The following is a 25,124-nucleotide window of genomic DNA, read 5'->3' on the forward strand; positions in this document are numbered from 1 at the left end:
TCATGGTAATAATCAAACTAACATTGTTAATTTGTGAGAATCTTAGATATTCGAGTCTTTCAGAAGTGTAATTCATCCTCTGCTGAGCGAAAAAACGCATTATTTTCCTCGTGGGAAGGAAGATTATTTTGTTAATCACAGTGTATGCATTAGGACAGAACCCAATTAAATATAGTTAAATATAACTCTTTTTTTACTGAAAACACCGGGTTTACCGACAATATCGTTACTACCAACCCTAGAACGAATAGATAAGCATTTTCATTTTAAAATTTTCATACTGATTACACTGGACCTGTTTAATTCGTTCGGAACTTGATAATCAACTATCTCGTACCGTGCCATCTTTGCTTTCATGTTGTTTATATCAGTGGATTTTCTCAACATAAAATATGTTTATCTTAAATATGTTTATTGCTCATGTCCCTTAATATACCCACGGGTGCCCGAGGAGAGTCGAAATAAATATAAAAAAGAGGGACTTCTTTCAATAAAAAATGCCACAATGTGATAGAAAAGATATTATGCTATACATAAATAGTTTACTTATTTAATAATACTAAGAAAGCTGTCATTAAATACTAATACATTTACAATACAAAAGAAGGATTTTCGATACGATTTTCATCCATACACACCTAAACTTAATATAGACTAGTTCGCCACATTCTAACAAAGCAAATAAGAAACATTTCTGCTTAAAATCTAAACTTTCTCTACACATGGTGGAAGTATTTCATCTCATTGTTCGTCAAAATTTAGCGTGATGCTCCTGTTTTTTTCTTTCTACCGAGTCTGCATTGTTTCACGTTCTTAAAATATCTTAAACTTACGAATAATAAAATCAATACGAGTACGTAGAAAAGAATAGACCAACGACTTTAAATACTTGGTAACTGGTGTATAAAACTGCAATTTTGGGTCGATTTCTTATGAATATAGGTAAAAAAAATGACTACTTAGCTGCACTGAAGTGCATCCCCCGCTTTGGCTGTGCGGACAACGATGAGCTACTTTCCGGGCTTGGTTGGTTTCGTGCGAATGTACTTGCACACCTACCGGACAACCGGTTGCCTGCTGACTGCTTCGGCGACCGTGATGCAGTCCCCTCATGTGTCTTCCTGCTACCGTTGTCGGTTGAATGCCAATATTCCCACCGCGTCACACTTTCTGTGAGACGGTAACCGGAGAAGGTGGTCAGATTGAGGGATGGGGGGTCGATTTGGCACTCTCTGTTTTCTCCGCTTCAAAAGCACCATGGACATTTTCTTGCTGCTAGTTTAAAACGCGGTACCTACTGCACAAGTTTCTGGCTTTTATAACGGTTTGTATGGAATGTCTCCTCATCAATCCAAAACTGGTGTTTACGTTCATTTTTTCAGCATTCGCCAAGTTAATTCATGTTTTTGTAGCTTCTTTGTGTACATATTCGATATTTCTTTCCCTTGCTTTATTCTTTCGTTCGCGTTACTGTACACATTGCAATCATTTCGCGCACAGACTCCTTTCTCTTTTTCGGCGTACTCGGCTTGACCGGGCTGTGGACGTTTTTTTCTGTTGTTGTTTATTGTTTTTTTTCTGCATTGTTTCACGAATCTGTGTCGATCGACGTGCAGCGATGGGGCATGCTGCACCCGGAACAACGGTTTGCATCGCCATCATAGAAAAGTTTCAACGGATAAAGCATTATCGTGGATCCACATTCAGATGCAAACCGGTAACGACTGAGAGCGACATTCATCTTGTTTTGGGGTCTCTGAATATGTAGATCTGAAAGTTGAGAAAAAAAGTTTATGAAATATTAGAATACATTAGTAGTTGATTCGAATGTTGTATATTAAAGTGAAAGTATCCTTTTGATTAAATTAAAATTTTGGTGGTGTTCGCGAAATGTTTCTTCCGCCATTGTTAGCGTCAGAAGAGCAACTTCGTTTTTACTTTGTGGTGCACCAGTGTAGTGTAAAACAGATAGACTGATTACATCGAAGTTTGGATAAGTGTATCTCTGGTGTAGTGCAAAGTAACAAAAATGTCGTTAGTAACTTGATAAACAGTGCTGTTTTCGCCACGGGCTTCGTTTGTTGTGGATAGTTAGAAAGTATATGGGATAGGCTGTCCCAAAAAAATCCATTTTCGAAAAGTCATGGTGTTCAACCCTATAATAAAAGATATTTGAAGCACTTTTGTAGAACAAATCAAGTTTCTAAAAAATCATCTAGAGGTTCCAAAAATGCGATTTATGAAAAATGGCCATTTCTGAGTCAAATTGTCGTATATAAGCGGTTTTCACAACTTTTTGAAAACCCCATTATTTATAAATTTTTTTCTGTGAACCTTAACGAACCAATAACATTTAAAAGTTTTTTTTTGCAAAACGTGCTTGTATCAATGATACAACAGCGAAAAAAAAAATTTTTAGTCAATTTTGAAGATAATCCACACAAAACAAATATCAATAATTTTTCTTTATTAAACCAAAGACAAATTTTCGTGAAGAAATATTCCGAAAATTCGGTCGGGGGCTGAGATATAGCATGTTTAGTAAATGCTTTCAAACCATGAAACTGCTACATTTTTTAATTGATCTATATCTCAACCGTAACTTGATCAGTGTAGGCATTTTGGGTGTCAAATAAAAAGGATTTCTCTCTATCTTACAAAACCTTTCCATATGTGGAATTTACTGTCTTATTTATTAATGCTAATGTATGATAAAAACAATCAAATTGATACCATTTCATATGTTATTGAATACATATGTTTTATTATGATATTCGTATTTCCTCTTCGTCTTGAAATTTTTGGGTTACTATCGAATGTTTAATTCGAAGTAACGTGACAAATATGAACTGGATCATAGAAGTGTAACCGATTCGGTACAGCGGCGTAGCCAGGGTAGGTTGGGGGTTAAAACCCTATTACAATCCCAAATTATTTGGATTGAAATGAAATTAATTGATGCTGACTAATTTAATTAATTAGGCCATTACAAATCTTTTTTAAAAATTATGTCACCCCCCCCCCTTCAAAATTGCTAGAAAAAATCAGGGGGCAAATAATTTTTGTTAATAACCTCAATTAAAAAAATTGTCACTTATTATAAAAAAAAACAATAGCTTTCATAGAGTTTTGCTTTTCTTCATTGAAAACTATTCTAGTAGTTTTGGAAATTGCCATCCCATGATTTTTTTTTATTTGGACCAAGAATGGTCAATATGGTAGATAGGACATCCGAATACAATCGTCGATCCAGTCTAACATCAAACGAAACGTTTACTGTTCGCGGAAGGAAGGAGCCGCTCGTGAATTCTCAAACAAACATCTCATGGCAAGGCTAACACACCGACTTCTGAATCGCAACAGTCGATAGAGATCGGTACTTGCACTCTAAAATAATTTCTATAAGGAAATAATCTGAATTCACATAAGACTCCTGGCGATTTATTTGTGGTTTAATATTCAATATGCATGAGATTTTCCGAAAGGCTTTTGAAATTTAAAGATTTAATATGGGATCGCAGTGTTCATACCGTATTTCCCCACCCATATGTGCGATTCGTATGAACTTCACCAGATCAAAGTCTGCTACTAAACCTTCCATTTAAGACTAAGCTTGTGAAAATCGATTCAGCCGTTTTCCAAGGAACCGAAGAGACTTTAATTCTGAAATATTCCAAAAACTAGGAACTTGCAAAATTGTTGAGAAGGACGCTGGAATCAAAAGGACTTTGTCTGACCATCAGCGATCAAGAAGGCTCTAGCAAAGCTAAATGTAGATCTTACAAACAAAGGTATCATCAGTACCGGGAATCCATTATCCATGTTAATGTTTGTAGCCTTGGAGTGACAGGAAAGATGAAAAGTGTGCGAGGATATACCCACAGCGACCATCAAGCGATCTGGTACAGCATTGGTAACCGGACACGGTTTGAATAACGAGTGAAAGTGGAAAAGAGCTATCTTTCACAAGGACGTGTCCGTCGAAGAATTTAAATTTGGGGACATCCTCTTCAACCTAAATGCGAACGAGTTAATGGTAGTACTAACAAGGGCGTGTAATGCGACCATACCGAGAAATGGGAGACCGAGAAACGCTCGTCGGCTGTAATACGACGATTACCGATTTACGCATAAGTTATTCCTACCTTGGAGAAGAAATTATAGTGCTCGTAGTGACACCGAAAGAAAAGCTGCACGAGCCCCTTTTAATAGAGCAGTCGAGCTGAACAAGAAAGCTTGAATTGATGAGCTTTGCCACAAAGCCAACGCGAATTCTCGAGGAGACGCCTGCTAAGTTATGCCAAAAAAAAGGTAAAAGGCCCAGCTGCACCACCTGAAAGGTGTCCGAAGCTAGAGGTCACCATCGAAAGGTTTTCCCCGCAACTTGAACCAATCTTCGCCGTACAGTGAGGAAGATGATCACGAAGAAGAAGCTCGAGTTACCGACAAGCAGCTGATCGAGATGGCGAAAGCCATGAGTGGAAGGACCCAGTACCAGCCTCTCATATATCGCTGAAAAAAGCGATATAGGAGAACCCGGATATGTTCAGAATGATCCAATAACTGGAAGCAACAGAAGCTGATGCTGCTTCCGATGCCAGGAAAACTTGGAGATCTTCCAGCGTATAGGTCAATATGTCTCTTGGTACTGTTAGAGAGAGTAATCCTGAACAAGCTAACTAAGTACACGGACCGTGAGAACGGCTTGTCATGCAACTCGACTTCGTTATAGGCAGGTCTTCAGTGAATTCCACCCGAACGGTTGTGTGAGCTGTGATGACAACAGAGAAAAGGATATCGCTATTGCGTGGTGGTTACCTTAGACGTGAAGAATGCTTCAATAGTACTAGCTAGGAAGCAATCGCCCATTCGTTGTACAGCATAAGTAACTCAGCAGGATATTACAGAGCTACTTTCAGTAGCGAACACTGATGTATGAAACAGACAAGAAAGAATGACAACTACGACTGACGTTCCTCGGCCCAACGCTGTGGAACGCAGTGTACGATAGAGTATTGAAACTGAACCTTCTCAGAGATGTAACGATTTTCGGTTTCGCGGATAATGTGGTGTTCCAAGTAATCGGAGAATTACTAGAAGAGCTGGAGGTACTCGCCACGGAGACGATTGCCCATCATAAAACAGAGTTGGTGTTTGTGAATGTCTGAACTGTTGTCAAGAAAGGAATCGCGTATTACCTGTAGGACAGTTGAAACCTGTAAGAGGCAGAGTCAAAGATTGCTTGGATTAACTGCATATGTTGTCACTTACGATGAGTGCAAGTGCACAGTGTGATTCCGTAGATGTCCGGTATGGAATGCACTGTATAATTAGAGCTCTTAAGTAACCCACCAGGTGTTTACTAGCAGCCGAAATACAGCAACAGGCGAAAATCGCCGTCGGAGAACATATCATCGACTCGAACTTTTAAAGTCACGACGATTATGCTAAGGGGAAGACTATGAGAGTAATCACAGCTTTGGTTGAGGCGCCAGTGTACCGGGCACCACGAACCATCTGGAATCGCCGGACCGAAGCCCGTGAGCAGACTAGTTTCACCGTCAGGAACTAGATCGAGTGAAGCGCCAGCGGTTGATCGTCGAGTTTTCAGCGAACCGGAAGCAGCGAACCAGAAGCTACGATTCATCAGGTATCGCCGAACCAACATCGCCAAGTACTGGTTGGCCATTTGAGTAGGATTTATGGACTATCCGAGTAGATTGCGACAAAACTGGGAGCTAAATGACTCACGCAACGGGCATCGGTATCGGGAGAAATTCCGCCGCCGAGGAATAAATGACTCACTGAGATGACTCGCGTAAACAGAAACTAAATGGCTCACAGAAACTAAATGGCTCACGGAAGTTCTCAACTGCGATTAACCAAATAAGTGTTCGGAGCTAAACGGCTCGAATGTATGCTCTATTGTATCATTTTGTCATAATTTGTCCTGGACAATATATGATCATTTTTATACAAAGACATACCTTAAGTACCACCATTAAAGGTGAAATAGATTGTTAAAATCATGTAAATGGAATAAGCGAAATGGAAATTTCAACATAAGAACATTCTATTCGAAATAGCTCGTGATCTCGATCTTGTACGGGGTATCTATCTTCGGAAAACCTGTTCGGAAGATCAAGAGCTGTGAAAGACCAAATAGTTTTCAACTCTACCACTAGGTAGTGCCAGTGATCATGCTATTTTTGAGTTCACTGTATCTCAAGACCGAATCAGTCTCCCCACGCTTTGACGCACTCTCTTGGGGCAGAAGGAAGGAAGAAAAGTAAGGACTGTTTTAAGTGGTTATGCACGAAAGTGAGTCACAGCCATTGTCAATGCACTTTTGAAATTTTTCAACTTTACTATAATAAACACACTTATAGACATTTTCAACATCGACGAACTGAATCTAGTGATATATGACACTCGACACTCCGGGTCTACTTTGACAAGTCGAGTTTCAGAATGATTGCATTCCTTATATGAAAAAGGCAAATATGAACTGATGATTCCTATACGTTTCATAAATCCAAACGACTCCACAACAAGATGGGGGAAAATGTAAGTATTTTGAAGATGTACACGGAACAGAGCCAAATGACTATCATGTACCAAACAAACAAATCTACAAGTTTTCAAACACAAGCAATAAACCAAACCTGCCGTTTCCACTAGAGCTCGAAAAATTATAGTATGCACAGAATGTACGTTCGCCAGTCCATATGTAAAATGCTACAATCCTGTTTCTGTACATTGTTATCAAGCAGGGTCATCTTTAACCAATTTTCATGCTTTTTGTGTAAAGTCGGTCCATGTGCCACTACAACAGTACGAAAACTATCCAAGCAACCAAAAGTTCGGATAATACCTAAAAGTACTCCTTAATGTTCATATTAAGTTCTTAGTGATCATTCAAGCTTTTATTGGGAATTTAGAAACATTAAACCGCTATTAGAAATCATACTGTTCGGAAAATTATTTAAAACGAAAAACTTAACCATCCCTTTCTTATATGAACTTTTGATTGATTCAATAAAGTTTACTTGAATTGCTTTAGTAAAACAACCCCGCTATCCGAAATCACCCTGCGGAAACGTCCACGAGAACGATCGCAGGAAAATGTAAAATGAAAAAAAACTTTTTTTGTTTTAATAGAAATAAATATTTATTTTTTGTTTGCCACCCCCTTCAGAAAAAAATTGTACTTGGACATAATTTTTAAAAAAGATTTGTAATGGCCTTATTGTACAATGCTAATTTTGGAAGTGTATTGTCTGAACACTACAATGAGAACTTACCGTTTTCATCATCATAAGGACTTTTGGAAAATTGTGGGAATGGGATCTTGTAACTGATCTCTTAACCGAGATCGCACAGTTGTCAAATCATATCAATGTCGAATAAAATACCTGTGTTGACGAATGTAGTACATAATAGATTGACCAAGTTAGCGCCCCCCGTTTGTGGAACGTATTGCGGTGTTGCGACAGTGTGAATTGCTGATGAGCGATGGTTGTGTATAAAACACACCAATATGCAATAAATAGAGCTTCTGTGTCGTGATTGGTTGAGAGCCAAATAGATAAAAACAGTTTTCCCATAAAAAAAAATCAACAGTGTTTTCCCATAAAAAAAAAATTAATTTTAACATTTCAATTTTAAGCTATATTAGAAATATAGGCTTCAGAAAGAATAAAGGTTAGCGAGTTAGTCAGTGGCGGATCCAGGGGGTCCGGGCCCCTCCCGAAAAATTTTCAACTTGTTGAGAAATTTTAAATTAGTTTGAATTTTATATAAGTTTCAAACTCAAAATCTTTTTCAACCAAATTTGACCACCAATACTGATCGTCATTAAATGAGGTTTTTGCGTATTACGTATTGTGCAATGTTCATTTTAGAATCGAAATTTCGAACCCCTCCCGAATTTTTTTCTGGATCCGCTGGAGCTAGTAGTGAAATAATACTTGAAGTGTTGTTAGTGAATAATAAAGAGTAGTAGTGGATGTGTCAGCAATTATATTCCGAGAGAAAAGGGGACCCTAATAATTTCCAGCCAGTGGGCTAAAGGAAGGCAACCCATATTTGGCCAAAGGATTACGAGCCAAGCACTCCAACATTTGGTCAGGACCAGCGCTCCCCCTTACCCACCTACATGAATTATTATGAGCTCTGTTTTTGAAGAGATGTTCCGAAATGTAGATCAGGGACAATTTTTCAAATGGGAAGCGAAATTTGAAAAGTTCCAATTGTGGATTAGCGGCAGCCCAGTGCTTGTAAGGGGTTATATACAAAGTTGGAACTCAAAAAATCGAAAAAAGTTTTATTGAATATTCTGAAAGTACATACTTTTGAAAATATCTACGAAATTTCATCCAGATCGGAGCATTAGAAGTTAGCACAAAACTTTAAACGCAATTATCTCGAAACTAAGTTGTTTGGAAAGTACCGTTGCGGTGAACGTGATATCGCAAAAACTATTCATCCGATTTTCATCAATTTTTTTTTTTGAATTGTTTGTATTTACATTCTCGTGCACTTGAATGGATCCTTTTTTATCCATATTTTTTTGTTTCTTTGCGATGAACTTTTGTTTAAAATTTTGAACACCACAAAACTCATTGTTTTGGTTAACACGTTTTATCTGCAGGAAAAATTTTTTATTGTGAAACCAATCCGTTCAAGTACACCACAATACATTTTTCTTCGATAATCTTTTTACTTTTTTGATTTCAGTTTAACGGTTCGGGTTGGAGAGCGTTCACCGCAAACCTTTGCCAAAAAAAACTCGCTATGGGGGATGGGCCATAACTCCGCCAACCTTCAATATTATTTTTAATTCAACTTGTTTTTTTGAACTTCGATAGCACTACCAACGAGCTGTCTTTTGCTTTTTCAAAAAAAAAAGTTGCATAAAGCGCTTTAAAAAATGATGTGAACGTCAGAATATATTGGCTTAAATAGCACGTTCCCCGTATGTAGTCGGGGATTTGTGCCGTAGTATCACTCTGATATTACTATATATGATATAAGAGATTTCTCTTCTGCTATTAATTAACAAGAATACTCACATTCCATTCAAGGCATAAAAGTCTCCGAAGCTTACGATAAAAAGTTATCTTGAACTGTATTTAAGAAAATTTTCTAAATATCGTTTTATATCTCGATGTGCTGCATACATGTAGTTTTCGTTTTTTCAACAAAGTTATTTAAAATAACATTATCAATAACTTTGCTGAAGACAAGAAGTTGCTTAATATGTTTTGAAAAGTTAATTCTCCATGATTCCTTCTAGAAGAATGAATAACTAAATTTATTATAACAATGGACATATTTTAACAAATGAAAGCGATTCGAACGAATAGTAAGCCCATTTGATTTTTCTGTCGTAAACGGGAATTCAAACCACTTTCAAACAAGTCTCGCATTCTTCGTAAGCAAGAATAAGGGTGATTGAAGGAAACACATGATTTTTGTCGTGAATTCGCCCTTTTTTCGTACTATAAAATTGTGATTGTTTCAGAATTCATGGCATTTTTCACAAATTCTGGAACATTTTTCACGTAGAATTTAGGTAAAGCAACTTTTCTCTTAACTAAACTTTACCGAAAACAAGAAAGCTCTAGGTTGGACGGGATTTTTTAATAAAGTATCAGAATCCACTCAGTGAGTGTCAAGTTAAACAGGCGCTTGGAGTTTCACTATTTCCAAAGTGTCTGAAAGGTAGCAAAAACTACTCCCTACCATAAAGTCTCCATACATCGTTGAGCAAATTGTTTGAGGAACTTAATATTCTTAATCAAATGTCGTTTAGGGTACTGGTAAATGGTATCCGTTGTAACGTAGTTACAATGATACCTTTCCACCTTACCAATATATAAAACATACATTAGGCTTAGTTTTCTCGCGTTCTCAGTCTCTGGTCCTAAACCGGCTATAAAATATAAGACGTTTAACATGTCAAATACCCACCGGATAGAGCTACCCGAACATGACCGAACTGACCAATGATTTGCCCGTTCGTAAAAGCCTGGGTTGTTCAGGTACCCTTTATAGGAATGAGCGCTTAAGACAACCAACCATCGAAGTATATGGACATGATAGGTGCGACAGATTAAGACAAAGATGCAAAAAGATAACGTGATGTTAGGAAGTGATGCAAAAGACAGATAGCGAGGTGATTAAGAAGATAGTGCAGTTTCAGACGGATATTACTCGAGTAATTAGCCAGATACTACCTAAATTCTCGAACATGTTATCAAAAATTGGACCACTCGAATGAACCGCCTCAAGCACTATAGTCAACATTTAAATAAAATTGTTTTCAAACAATAATTGTTTTTTGATTTTTTTGCTAGTTTGACAAACTTTATAATAAATCATATAAATATAAATTCCATATAAATCTCGTGGACGGTGATCTGGTACCAAACACCTGTGGTGGGAAAATTTTACTAGTTGCAATAAAGAAATTTGTATGATCGTTAATTATGCAACAATACCATGTACCACAATACTTGAGCGTTTTTTCAAAACGTCATATCTGCAATGAGTTACTCTCTTTGTTTACTTTCTCTTTCGATTTTTACGGCTATAACTATAACACTTTTCACTTATTTTACAGTACAGATCGAAAGAAGGTGGTTTTAATTAGCATATTATGCAAAGAGTTGAGGGATAAATGTTAAAATGACCGAATTATTAACAGAAGAGAAAGTAAACAAAGAGAGTAACTCATTGCAGATATGACGTTTTGTAAAAACGCTCAAGAATAGATCTAAATACTGGTCGCAGTGATTCGTCTCCAACAAAAAAAATCATGCAACATTATTACAAGCTGACGTAATTGAGTTATTAAGCTGTTCGCACACGAGGCGACAGGACCAATGCCACAAAAATATTCACTATGGATTTTGTTTGTTCTTTTCCAATACTGTTGATGTTGCCGCGTTGGATTAGCTAGAACAACTACAGAAAATGAGATGAATAGAGGGTCATAGAAAAATTAGGGCTAGTCTACCATATTACAGGGAGATCAAATAGTTTACTCATTTTAAAATTAACATCAGCGATGAGCCAGATTCAAACGTTATTCAACATTATAGTGCGAAGCATGTATCATACATTGTCCACACAAAATTACAACATCCGCCCACGGCTGGTTTCTTAGTTGATACAGACCGTAATTTAACGGTTTTTATGTTCTTCTCGAAATTTATTTCCATCCCGAGAAATAATTTTCACCAAACCGGCAAAGGAGAAAGATTTGTTCTCTCCGGGACAGCTCATCTATTGCAACATATTACACACTTCGATGCGACAGCATTTCAGGGTCAGTGCGCTGTTTGCTACTATAACAAGTTTTTCCTGCTTTTCCAACGAGTTGGAGCCTTGTCATGACTATACCGATAGAAGCGATAATTCTTTTTTCTCACTGGCGAAGATACAAATAAATTACAGTACTGTAGCCTAATATAAACCAATTGATCCCAATTGGAGGAATTTTCGAAACGTAAGTTGGCAGACCCTGCTAGCATTACTGCGCAGGCGAAGGGCTATTCACCATTTTGGATTAGACTGCACCCCCGCACTGGCATCAAATTCAGTATGCTCGCGTGTTTGCTTTCAAGATGTTTCTTTTCTTATTCTCATCATGGCAAGCACATTCCAGGGATATTTTTAACTTTTTGGATCGCGCTCTACTCGAACATCCCGGCGTATGTGTAGCTACAGCAGTTTCATGAGCCGATTTTCCTCTTTCCTCGGTTTTATTAGCATGCAAATGAACTTGCATGGATTTCAGACGAAATGCATGTGGGAATCACGAATTTCATCAAATTCATTGAAATTTCCGAATCGACAATTATGCAAGGTTTTAGATAAACCACTAACATATTTCGAAGAGTTTAGCACTACGCTGGTTTGGAATCGATTTGAAATACATTTCCAGGTTTAAATAAGTTCTCCGTGTTGGCCAGACGTAATTCATATTTTTAAAAAAAAGTAGGTCAATTTAGAAAGAATTGGGCCACGTTTTGATTTTTGGTCGTAAAGTTGTTAAAAACCGAAATTTTTACTGTGCTTTTTTAAATTGCAAAAGGCCCAAAAAACGAAACTTCCAGCTATTATTGATTAACGAAGTTGGGTTCCGATTTTTTTCGTTTTTTTACCATTTTTTTTCTTCGCAAAAATGCACATACATGAAGTCGAATGTAGTTCAGGGGTTTTTCGGGGTCGCTAATTACTATTTAAAACGGGTAAAATAAAGGATACTGAGCGTATTGCACTGTTTCTATTATCACCCTATGCATTTAAAGCCGAGAATCGCCATTTTCATGCCAATTTTATTATTATTTACGAAGCAAAGATTCTTATGTCTATTTATACGCATTCCATCGTTTATAGGTCAGGTAATTAATTGAGTAGTACCGCACCTTCTCTAATATGACCAATATGGGGCATTTTACCCTAAATGAACAAAAAACATTTAGAATAAGCCATCAAGAAGTTTGCATAGCAATATTTTACTGCGCAGCGGACGGCGGTACTGAACTGTTCCACTACGGTATAAAAACGTTTTTTTGCATATTTATTCGACGTCATCGTAATGTAAATAATGGGTAGAAATCACTTTACCTTTCGAAAGATGATATCGGAAACTTTCATATTATATATTTATCTGATCTGATGCGATAAGAAGTTGAATTATGGGTTACATATGTTGAGTTCGGCCCAAAAATCGAAATTTTTATATTCTTTGATCGTAAGGTTCTTAAGAATGTTATCTCAAATTTTATAGAGATCGGAGCAGTAGACGCAAAGTTATAGCGTTTTCATATTGCTCTTTTACGGAGGCGTGGCTTATACTTGAAACATTAAACGGGATTATCTCGACATTCTGTTTTCCCAAAAACGTATAGTGTATATGAGAGAATATGCGTGTTGTGAATTGATTGTGCTAGTGATTGTTAGTGTGAATCTAATTTAAGATATAGTAATAAAAGAAAATATAACATGCCGCATAAAGAAAAAAAATGCAAAGAGATTAAGTTGAAGCGCACAGCAAAAAAATCTTGTAACTTTACGTCTTGCCAGATGCACATAAAAGGAGTGTCCCAATTCACATAAATTTACATTCAATAACATGCAAATATGTGAATTGTTCGGTTTTGCCTTTCTCAATAGAAAGGTATTGCAATTGCTCTGAAAACCGACTTTTTAACGGAGGCCCGGAGGGCCGAGTGACATATACCATTCGATTCAGTTCGTCGAGTTCGGCAAATGTCTGTGTGTGTGTATGTATGTGTGTGTATGTGCGTCTGTGTGTGTGTACGCGAACACAATCTCACTCACTTTTCTCAGAGATGGATGAACCGATTTTTACAAACTTAGTCCCAAATGAAAGGTGCAACGTTCCCATAGGCTGCTATTGAATTTCTAATGGATCCGACTTCCGGTTCCGGAATTACAGGGTGATGAGTACGATCACGCAGAAAATGTCGATTTTAAGAAATTCTGCAATGAATGTATAATGGTGAAAATTTTTCCAAAATGTGACCCCAACTGCTTCGATTTGTAGTACTAGGTCATTAACAGCCATTCAAAGTCTATTTGGCCACATTGGCCACCATCATCGGTTCCGGAAACCCGGGCGGAAGTATCTAAATTCAGAATAACAGTCACATCGGTTTCTCGGAGATGGCTAGACCGATTCGGCTAAACTTGAACTCAAATGAAAGGTATTGCGTCCCCGTAAATGGTTATTTAATTTCATCCCGATCCGACTTCCGGTTCCGGAGTTACAGGCTGTGGCATGCGATCACATAGCAAATTGTGATTCAAACCGATACTCCGATGAAAGCAAAAAAGGTAAAAATTTTGCTAAAATGTCTCTCAAACAACTTAAATTTGCTGTTCTAGGTCACCGACGGCCAACCAAACTTTCGTTGACTACATTGACCACCATAGATGGTTCCGGAAGTGCCCGGGAAAAGCGGCCATCTTTCAAAATTTACGAACTCACATCAGTTTCCCGGAAATGGTTTGGCCGATTTTCACAAACTTAGTCCCAAATGATAGCTATAATATCCCCACAGATGTCTATAAAATTTCGTACGGATCGCTTATATGGGTCCGGAAATATAGACTAAATCGTCCGGTCACATATGAAATTCCCATATAAGTCGGAACTCTATTTTTTTTTCAAAGGGGGGACCCCATGAAATTTCAGAAATCGAATTCGTATTTTTGATGCCAAACATCTTTAAAATGCATGAAATGTCGAGATTTTATGTTATCACGAATTTTTTTTTTAGAAATCGACTTTTTGGGACTTTGCCGATTTTGCACCTTTTTGCCTTTCTCAATAGAAAGGTATTGCAATTGCTCTGAAAACCGACTTTTTAACGGAGGCCCGGAGGGCCAAGTGACATATACCATTCGATTCAGTTCGTCGAGTTCGGCAAATGTCTGTGTGTATGTATGTGTGTGTATGTATGTGTGTGTGTATGTGCGTCTGTGTGTGTGTACGCGAACACAATCTCACTCACTTTTCTCAGAGATGGATGAACCGATTTTGACAAACTTAGTCCCAAATGAAAGGTGCAACGTTCCCATAGGCTGCTATTGAATTTCTAATGGATCCGACTTCCGGTTCCGTAATTACAGGGTGATGAGTACGATCACGCAGAAAATGTCGATTTTAAGAAATTCTGCAATGAATGTATAATGGTGAAAATTTTTCCAAAATGTGACCACAACTGCTTCGATTTATAGTACTAGGTCATTAACAGCCATTCAAAGTCTCTTTGGTCACATTGGCCACCATCATCGGTTCCGGAAGCCCCGGCGGAAGTATCCAAATTCAGACTAACAGTCACATCGGTTTCTCGGAGGTGGCTAGACCGAATCAACCAAACTTAGTCTCAAATGAAAGATGTTGCGTCCCCGTAAATGGCTATTAAATTTTATCCCCAACCGACTTCCGGTTCCGGAGTTACGGGTTGTGGCGTGCGATCACATAGCAAATTGTGATTCAAACCGATACTCCGATGAAAGCAAAAAAGGTAAAAACTTCGCTAAAATGTCTCTCAAACAACTTAAATTTGCTGTTCTAGGTCACCGACGGCCAACCAAACTTTCGTTGACTACATTAACCACCATAGACGGTTCCGGAAGTGCCCGGGAAAAGCGGCCATCTTTCAAAATTTACGAACTCACATCAGTTTCCCGGAAATGGTTGGGCCAATTTTCACAAACTTAGTCTCAAATGATAGCTATAATATCCCCATAGATGTCTGTAAAATTTCGCACGGACCGCTTGTATGGTTCCGGAAATATAGACTGAACGGTCCGGTCACACATGAAATTCCCATATAAGCCGGAACTCAAATTTTTTTTCAAAGGGGGGACCCCATGAAATTTCAGAAATCGAATTCGTATTTTTGATGCCAAACATCTTTAAAATGCATGAAACGTCGAGATTTTATGTTATCACGAAAATTTTTTTTTAGAAATCGACTTTTTGGGACTTTGCCGATTTTGCACCTTTTTGCCTTTCTCAATAGAAAGGTATTGCAATTGCTCTGAAAACCGACTTTTTAACGGAGGCCCGGAGGGCCGAGTGACATATACCATTCGATTCAGTTCGTCGAGTTCGGCAAATGTCTGTGTGTGTATGTATGTGTGTATGTATGCATGTGTGTGTGTATGTGCGTCTGTGTGTGTGTATGTGACCAAAAATGTCACTCATTTTTCTCAGAGATGGCTGAACCGATTTTGACAAACTTAGTCTCAAATGAAAGGTGCAACGTTCCCATAGGCTGCTATTGAATTTCTAATGGATCCGACTTCCGGTTCCGGAATTACAGGGTGATGAGTACGAACACGCAGAAAATGTCGATTTTAATAAATTCTGCAATGAATGTATAATGGTGAAAATTTTTCCAAAATATGACCACAACTGCTTCGATTTGTAGTATTAGGTCACTAACATCCATTCAAAGTCTATTTGGCCACATTGGCCACCATCATCGGTTCCGGAAGCCCCGGCGGAAGTATCTAAATTCAGAATAACAGTCACATCGGTTTCTCGGAGATGGCTAGACCGATTCGGCTAAACTTGAACTCAAATGAAAGGTATTGCGTCCCCGTAAATGGTTATTTAATTTCATCCCGATCCGACTTCCGGTTCCGGAGTTACAGGCTGTGGCATGCGATCACATAGCAAATTGTGATTCAAACCGATACTCCGATGAAAGCAAAAAAGGTAAAAATTTTGCTAAAATGTCTCTCAAACAACTTAAATTTGCTGTTCTAGGTCACCGACGGCCAACCAAACTTTCGTTGACTACATTGACCACCATAGATGGTTCCGGAAGTGCCCGGGAAAAGCGGCCATCTTTCAAAATTTACGAACTCACATCAGTTTCCCGGAAATGGTTTGGCCGATTTTCACAAACTTAGTCCCAAATGATAGCTATAATATCCCCACAGATGTCTATAAAATTTCGTACGGATCGCTTATATGGGTCCGGAAATATAGACTAAATCGTCCGGTCACATATGAAATTCCCATATAAGTCGGAACTCTATTTTTTTTTCAAAGGGGGGACCCCATGAAATTTCAGAAATCGAATTCGTATTTTTGATGCCAAACATCTTTAAAATGCATGAAACGTCGAGATTTTGTTATCACGAATTTTTATGTTATCACGAATTTTTTTTTTAGAAATCGACTTTTTGGGACTTTGCCGATTTTGCACCTTTTTGCCTTTCTCAATAGAAAGGTATTGCAATTGCTCTGAAAACCGACTTTTTAACGGAGGCCCGGAGGGCCAAGTGACATATACCATTCGATTCAGTTCGTCGAGTTCGGCAAATGTCTGTGTGTATGTATGTGTGTGTATGTATGTGTGTGTGTATGTGCGTCTGTGTGTGTACGCGAACACAATCTCACTCACTTTTCTCAGAGATGGATGAACCGATTTTGACAAACTTAGTCCCAAATGAAAGGTGCAACGTTCCCATAGGCTGCTATTGAATTTCTAATGGATCCGACTTCCGGTTCCGTAATTACAGGGTGATGAGTACGATCACGCAGAAAATGTCGATTTTAAGAAATTCTGCAATGAATGTATAATGGTGAAAATTTTTCCAAAATGTGACCACAACTGCTTCGATTTATAGTACTAGGTCATTAACAGCCATTCAAAGTCTCTTTGGTCACATTGGCCACCATCATCGGTTCCGGAAGCCCCGGCGGAAGTATCCAAATTCAGACTAACAGTCACATCGGTTTCTCGGAGGTGGCTAGACCGAATCAACCAAACTTAGTCTCAAATGAAAGATGTTGCGTCCCCGTAAATGGCTATTAAATTTTATCCCCAACCGACTTCCGGTTCCGGAGTTACGGGTTGTGGCGTGCGATCACATAGCAAATTGTGATTCAAACCGATACTCCGATGAAAGCAAAAAAGGTAAAAACTTCGCTAAAATGTCTCTCAAACAACTTAAATTTGCTGTTCTAGGTCACCGACGGCCAACCAAACTTTCGTTGACTACATTAACCACCATAGACGGTTCCGGAAGTGCCCGGGAAAAGCGGCCATCTTTCAAAATTTACGAACTCACATCAGTTTCCCGGAAATGGTTGGGCCAATTTTCACAAACTTAGTCTCAAATGATAGCTATAATATCCCCATAGATGTCTGTAAAATTTCGCACGGACCGCTTGTATGGTTCCGGAAATATAGACTGAACGGTCCGGTCACACATGAAATTCCCATATAAGCCGGAACTCAAATTTTTTTTCAAAGGGGGGACCCCATGAAATTTCAGAAATCGAATTCGTATTTTTGATGCCAAACATCTTTAAAATGCATGAAACGTCGAGATTTTATGTTATCACGAAAAATTTTTTTTAGAAATCGACTTTTTGGGACTTTGCCGATTTTGCACCTTTTTGCCTTTCTCAATAGAAAGGTATTGCAATTGCTCTGAAAACCGACTTTTTAACGGAGGCCCGGAGGGCCGAGTGACATATACCATTCGATTCAGTTCGTCGAGTTCGGCAAATGTCTGTGTGTGTATGTATGTGTGTATGTATGCATGTGTGTGTGTATGTGCGTCTGTGTGTGTGTATGTGACCAAAAATGTCACTCATTTTTCTCAGAGATGGCTGAACCGATTTTGACAAACTTAGTCTCAAATGAAAGGTGCAACGTTCCCATAGGCTGCTATTGAACAACTTAAATTTGCTGTTCTAGGTCACCGACGGCCAACCAAACTTTCGTTGACTACATTGACCACCATAGATGGTTCCGGAAGTGCCCGGGAAAAGCGGCCATCTTTCAAAATAATGATAGCTATAATATCCCCACAGATGTCTATAAAATTTCGTACGGATCGCTTATATGGGTCCGGAAATATAGACTAAATCGTCCGGTCACATATGAAATTCCCATATAAGTCGGAACTCTATTTTTTTTTCAAAGGGGGGACCCCATGAAATTTCAGAAATCGAATTCGTATTTTTGATGCCAAACATCTTTAAAATGCATGAAACGTCGAGATTTTATGTTATCACGAATTTTTTTTTTTAGAAATCGACTTTTTGGGACTTTGCCGATTTTGCACCTTTTTGCCTTTCTCAATAGAAAGGTATTGCAATTGCTCTGAAAACCGACTTTTTAACGGAGGCCCGGAGGGCCAAGTGACATATACCATTCGATTCAGTTCGTCGAGTTCGGCAAATGTCTGTGTGTATGTATGTGTGTGTATGTATGTGTGTGTGTATGTGCGTCTGTGTGTGTGTACGCGAACACAATCTCACTCACTTTTCTCAGAGATGGATGAACCGATTTTGACAAACTTAGTCCCAAATGAAAGGTGCAACGTTCCCATAGGCTGCTATTGAATTTCTAATGGATCCGACTTCCGGTTCCGTAATTACAGGGTGATGAGTACGATCACGCAGAAAATGTCGATTTTAAGAAATTCTGCAATGAATGTATAATGGTGAAAATTTTTCCAAAATGTGACCACAACTGCTTCGATTTATAGTACTAGGTCATTAACAGCCATTCAAAGTCTCTTTGGTCACATTGGCCACCATCATCGGTTCCGGAAGCCCCGGCGGAAGTATCCAAATTCAGACTAACAGTCACATCGGTTTCTCGGAGGTGGCTAGACCGAATCAACCAAACTTAGTCTCAAATGAAAGATGTTGCGTCCCCGTAAATGGCTATTAAATTTTATCCCCAACCGACTTCCGGTTCCGGAGTTACGGGTTGTGGCGTGCGATCACATAGCAAATTGTGATTCAAACCGATACTCCGATGAAAGCAAAAAAGGTAAAAACTTCGCTAAAATGTCTCTCAAACAACTTAAATTTGCTGTTCTAGGTCACCGACGGCCAACCAAACTTTCGTTGACTACATTAACCACCATAGACGGTTCCGGAAGTGCCCGGGAAAAGCGGCCATCTTTCAAAATTTACGAACTCACATCAGTTTCCCGGAAATGGTTGGGCCAATTTTCACAAACTTAGTCTCAAATGATAGCTATAATATCCCCATAGATGTCTAAAATTTCGCACGGACCGCTTGTATGGTTCCGGAAATATAGACTGAACGGTCCGGTCACACATGAAATTCCCATATAAGCCGGAACTCAAATTTTTTTTCAAAGGGGGGACCCCATGAAATTTCAGAAATCGAATTCGTATTTTTGATGCCAAACATCTTTAAAATGCATGAAACGTCGAGATTTTATGTTATCACGAAAATTTTTTTTTAGAAATCGACTTTTTGGGACTTTGCCGATTTTGCACCTTTTTGCCTTTCTCAATAGAAAGGTATTGCAATTGCTCTGAAAACCGACTTTTTAACGGAGGCCCGGAGGGCCGAGTGACATATACCATTCGATTCAGTTCGTCGAGTTCGGCAAATGTCTGTGTGTGTATGTATGTGTGTATGTATGCATGTGTGTGTGTATGTGCGTCTGTGTGTGTGTATGTGACCAAAAATGTCACTCATTTTTCTCAGAGATGGCTGAACCGATTTTGACAAACTTAGTCTCAAATGAAAGGTGCAACGTTCCCATAGGCTGCTATTGAATTTCTAATGGATCCGACTTCCGGTTCCGGAATTACAGGGTGATGAGTACGAACACGCAGAAAATGTCGATTTTAATAAATTCTGCAATGAATGTATAATGGTGAAAATTTTTCCAAAATATGACCACAACTGCTTCGATTTGTAGTATTAGGTCACTAACATCCATTCAAAGTCTATTTGGCCACATTGGCCACCATCATCGGTTCCGGAAGCCCCGGCGGAAGTATCTAAATTCAGAATAACAGTCACATCGGTTTCTCGGAGATGGCTAGACCGATTCGGCTAAACTTGAACTCAAATGAAAGGTATTGCGTCCCCGTAAATGGTTATTTAATTTCATCCCGATCCGACTTCCGGTTCCGGAGTTACAGGCTGTGGCATGCGATCACATAGCAAATTGTGATTCAAACCGATACTCCGATGAAAGCAAAAAAGGTAAAAATTTTGCTAAAATGTCTCTCAAACAACTTAAATTTGCTGTTCTAGGTCACCGACGGCCAACCAAACTTTCGTTGACTACATTGACCACCATAGATGGTTCCGGAAGTGCCCGGGAAAAGCGGCCATCTTTCAAAATTTACGAACTCACATCAGTTTCCCGGAAATGGTTTGGCCGATTTTCACAAACTTAGTCCCAAATGATAGCTATAATATCCCCACAGATGTCTATAAAATTTCGTACGGATCGCTTATATGGGTCCGGAAATATAGACTAAATCGTCCGGTCACATATGAAATTCCCATATAAGTCGGAACTCTATTTTTTTTTCAAAGGGGGGACCCCATGAAATTTCAGAAATCGAATACGTATTTTTGATGCCAAACATCTTTAAAATGCATGAAACGTCGAGATTTTATGTTATCACGAATTTTTTTTTTAGAAATCGACTTTTTGGGACTTTGCCGATTTTGCACCTTTTTGCCTTTCTCAATAGAAAGGTATTGCAATTGCTCTGAAAACCGACTTTTTAACGGAGGCCCGGAGGGCCAAGTGACATATACCATTCGATTCAGTTCGTCGAGTTCGGCAAATGTCTGTGTGTATGTATGTGTGTGTATGTATGTGTGTGTGTATGTGCGTCTGTGTGTGTGTACGCGAACACAATCTCACTCACTTTTCTCAGAGATGGATGAACCGATTTTGACAAACTTAGTCCCAAATGAAAGGTGCAACGTTCCCATAGGCTGCTATTGAATTTCTAATGGATCCGACTTCCGGTTCCGTAATTACAGGGTGATGAGTACGATCACGCAGAAAATGTCGATTTTAAGAAATTCTGCAATGAATGTATAATGGTGAAAATTTTTCCAAAATGTGACCACAACTGCTTCGATTTATAGTACTAGGTCATTAACAGCCATTCAAAGTCTCTTTGGTCACATTGGCCACCATCATCGGTTCCGGAAGCCCCGGCGGAAGTATCCAAATTCAGACTAACAGTCACATCGGTTTCTCGGAGGTGGCTAGACCGAATCAACCAAACTTAGTCTCAAATGAAAGATGTTGCGTCCCCGTAAATGGCTATTAAATTTTATCCCCAACCGACTTCCGGTTCCGGAGTTACGGGTTGTGGCGTGCGATCACATAGCAAATTGTGATTCAAACCGATACTCCGATGAAAGCAAAAAAGGTAAAAACTTCGCTAAAATGTCTCTCAAACAACTTAAATTTGCTGTTCTAGGTCACCGACGGCCAACCAAACTTTCGTTGACTACATTAACCACCATAGACGGTTCCGGAAGTGCCCGGGAAAAGCGGCCATCTTTCAAAATTTACGAACTCACATCAGTTTCCCGGAAATGGTTGGGCCAATTTTCACAAACTTAGTCTCAAATGATAGCTATAATATCCCCATAGATGTCTGTAAAATTTCGCACGGACCGCTTGTATGGTTCCGGAAATATAGACTGAACGGTCCGGTCACACATGAAATTCCCATATAAGCCGGAACTCAAATTTTTTTTCAAAGGGGGGACCCCATGAAATTTCAGAAATCGAATTCGTATTTTTGATGCCAAACATCTTTAAAATGCATGAAACGTCGAGATTTTATGTTATCACGAAAATTTTTTTTTAGAAATCGACTTTTTGGGACTTTGCCGATTTTGCACCTTTTTGCCTTTCTCAATAGAAAGGTATTGCAATTGCTCTGAAAACCGACTTTTTAACGGAGGCCCGGAGGGCCGAGTGACATATACCATTCGATTCAGTTCGTCGAGTTCGGCAAATGTCTGTGTGTGTATGTATGTGTGTATGTATGCATGTGTGTGTGTATGTGCGTCTGTGTGTGTATGTGACCAAAAATGTCACTCATTTTTCTCAGAGATGGCTGAACCGATTTTGACAAACTTAGTCTCAAATGAAAGGTGCAACGTTCCCATAGGCTGCTATTGAATTTCTAATGGATCCGACTTCCGGTTCCGGAATTACAGGGTGATGAGTACGAACACGCAGAAAATGTCGATTTTAATAAATTCTGCAATGAATGTATAATGGTGAAAATTTTTCCAAAATATGACCACAACTGCTTCGATTTGTAGTATTAGGTCACTAACATCCATTCAAAGTCTATTTGGCCACATTGGCCACCATCATCGGTTCCGGAAGCCCCGGCGGAAGTATCTAAATTCAGAATAACAGTCACATCGGTTTCTCGGAGATGGCTAGACCGATTCGGCTAAACTTGAACTCAAATGAAAGGTATTGCGTCCCCGTAAATGGTTATTTAATTTCATCCCGATCCGACTTCCGGTTCCGGAGTTACAGGCTGTGGCATGCGATCACATAGCAAATTGTGATTCAAACCGATACTCCGATGAAAGCAAAAAAGGTAAAAATTTTGCTAAAATGTCTCTCAAACAACTTAAATTTGCTGTTCTAGATCACCGACGGCCAACCAAACTTTCGTTGACTACATTGACCACCATAGATGGTTCCGGAAGTGCCCGGGAAAAGCGGCCATCTTTCAAAATTTACGAACTCACATCAGTTTCCCGGAAATGGTTTGGCCGATTTTCACAAACTTAGTCCCAAATGATAGCTATAATATCCCTACAGATGTCTATAAAATTTCGTACGGATCGCTTATATGGGTCCGGAAATATAGACTAAATCGTCCGGTCACATATGAAATCCCCATATAAGTCGGAACTCTATTTTTTTTCAAAGGGGGGACCCCATGAAATTTCAGAAATCGAATTCGTATTTTTGATGCTAAACATCTTTAAAATGCATGAAACGTCGAGATTTTATGTTATCTCGAAAAATTTTTTTTATAAAAATCGACTTTTTGGGACTTTGCCGATTTCGCACCTTTTTTCAGTTCAATATTACCATGGCTGTTTTTTCTTTTTCAAAATTTTAGAACTCGAATAATGATTTATTTTTCTGTATATAGTTGTCATGTGATGTATAATAATATAATGTAATATATGCATTTAAAAGTTTTTAATGAATATAAACAACGCACACATTCTCGTGATTCATGATTGAGAAAGGCACAATTGCACCGCTAGGTGGATTAAAATAGGTTTTTACTAATTCTTTCAGTCCTAGTTTTACATCAAATGAGTCACAAAATTGAATTTCACATATCAGAACATGTAAAATCCTATTATCATACAGAAAAATACGTCGCTACGTTATTTACGTCATATGTAATTTTCATTTTTTCTAAGAGTTCGTATAAATTGACTGATATTTTTAGTATACATGAGTAGTTGTAAAGTAAACCAATAGAAGTACTACAAAAACAGACTAATAAAAGAAAAGAACACGTAACATGCGACTAATATTTATTTACCATTAACGACAATTGCATTCTGTTTGAATGTTAACATTCTATTCTGACCGAGAATGGATGATTCACATGCGTCGGTAAATTGATCGTACCTTAATTTACCCAATCCGATCTTCTCGAATGAGTCGAATTGAATGCACGAATTGAAAACCGGAAGAAAATGTCCAATGAAGAGACAAACGTACGACTAGCACATAACATTTGTACACTAGTACTAAAAAGTACAGTTATTGATACATTAATACTAATAGGCTTCTACTGTAACATTTTTTAATTAGCCTGCGCACTAGGGTGGGACAAAAATTAGATTCCTGTTCCGAGCAACTTTTTGGATACCTTTCGGGTTCTAGAACAACAGTGCAAATTCTTAGCTTGCCAATTGCCTTCTAAATTTAACAAAGAAGCAAAGTTTCGAAGACCTCGAAACGATCTGATGCTTGTGGAAAAAGTTATAAGGCAGAAACCGATTGATGCTCTGACTATTTATAAAATAATCATTTTTTCTAGCACCACTGCTGGTGGATCTCGATTTAGATGCTATTTATTTTTGCTTGATCTTATTGGGTCCAAATCAATAACCTGAGCTTTTTGGTCCCACCACAAGAGTTTTGAGGGATTAAATGAGGTTTTTTTTTGTATAAGAGAGAGTTAAAAAATGTTGTAAATAATTCGACCGTCAGCAGCAGTGATGCTATGAAAATTGAAATTTTCATCAATCGTCAGAGCATTAAGCGGTTTTTGCTTAATATCTTTTTCCACAAGCGTCAGATCGTTTCATGGTCTTCAAGAGTTTGTTTTCTTGATAAAAAATATTTCGATTTATTTGTAGGAGGCAATGGGCGACTCCTAGAGGAATTATTTTGTGAAAGTCATTTTCCCCATATGAGATCCCATGTGAACTTTAAACAGTGGGCGCGAAAATATGGTTTCACCGATCGAGTTAAGAATTTGCACAGTTGTTCTAGGGCCTAAATGGCACCTAAAAAGTTGCTCGGATCAAAATTTTATTTTTTTCATATAACCGTGTCCCACTCTACTGTGATCTGTGTCCACCAACACTGCTATTAAACTGTGGGACAATGTTTTCAAACGCAGCCCACAGCAAAAGTCAATCCACGTCCACCCGCTAGTCGCCATGCCAGCGTGCACAGGCTAATAGTTGATCGTTAGTTAGGGCGAGGGCAGAGTACACAAAACATAAAAA

At 38.6% G+C, this 25,124-nt stretch overlaps 1 protein-coding gene across 6 annotated transcripts in view; it reads right to left on the minus strand.

Moving 5' to 3' along the window:
- Positions 1-520: 520 nt before the first annotated feature.
- LOC131681663 (protein held out wings) overlaps positions 521-25,124 on the minus strand; it is a 77,610-nt gene continuing 53,006 nt past the window's right edge. For all 6 annotated transcript variants that reach the window (XM_058962610.1, XM_058962606.1, XM_058962604.1 and 3 more), the window contains one exon: positions 521-1,770. The gene's annotated coding sequence lies outside the window, so the exon portion shown is untranslated. The remainder of the gene's footprint in view (positions 1,771-25,124) is intronic.

Source organism: Topomyia yanbarensis, chromosome 2 (assembly GCF_030247195.1).
Source record: "Topomyia yanbarensis strain Yona2022 chromosome 2, ASM3024719v1, whole genome shotgun sequence".
NCBI lineage: Eukaryota > Metazoa > Arthropoda > Insecta > Diptera > Culicidae > Topomyia > Topomyia yanbarensis.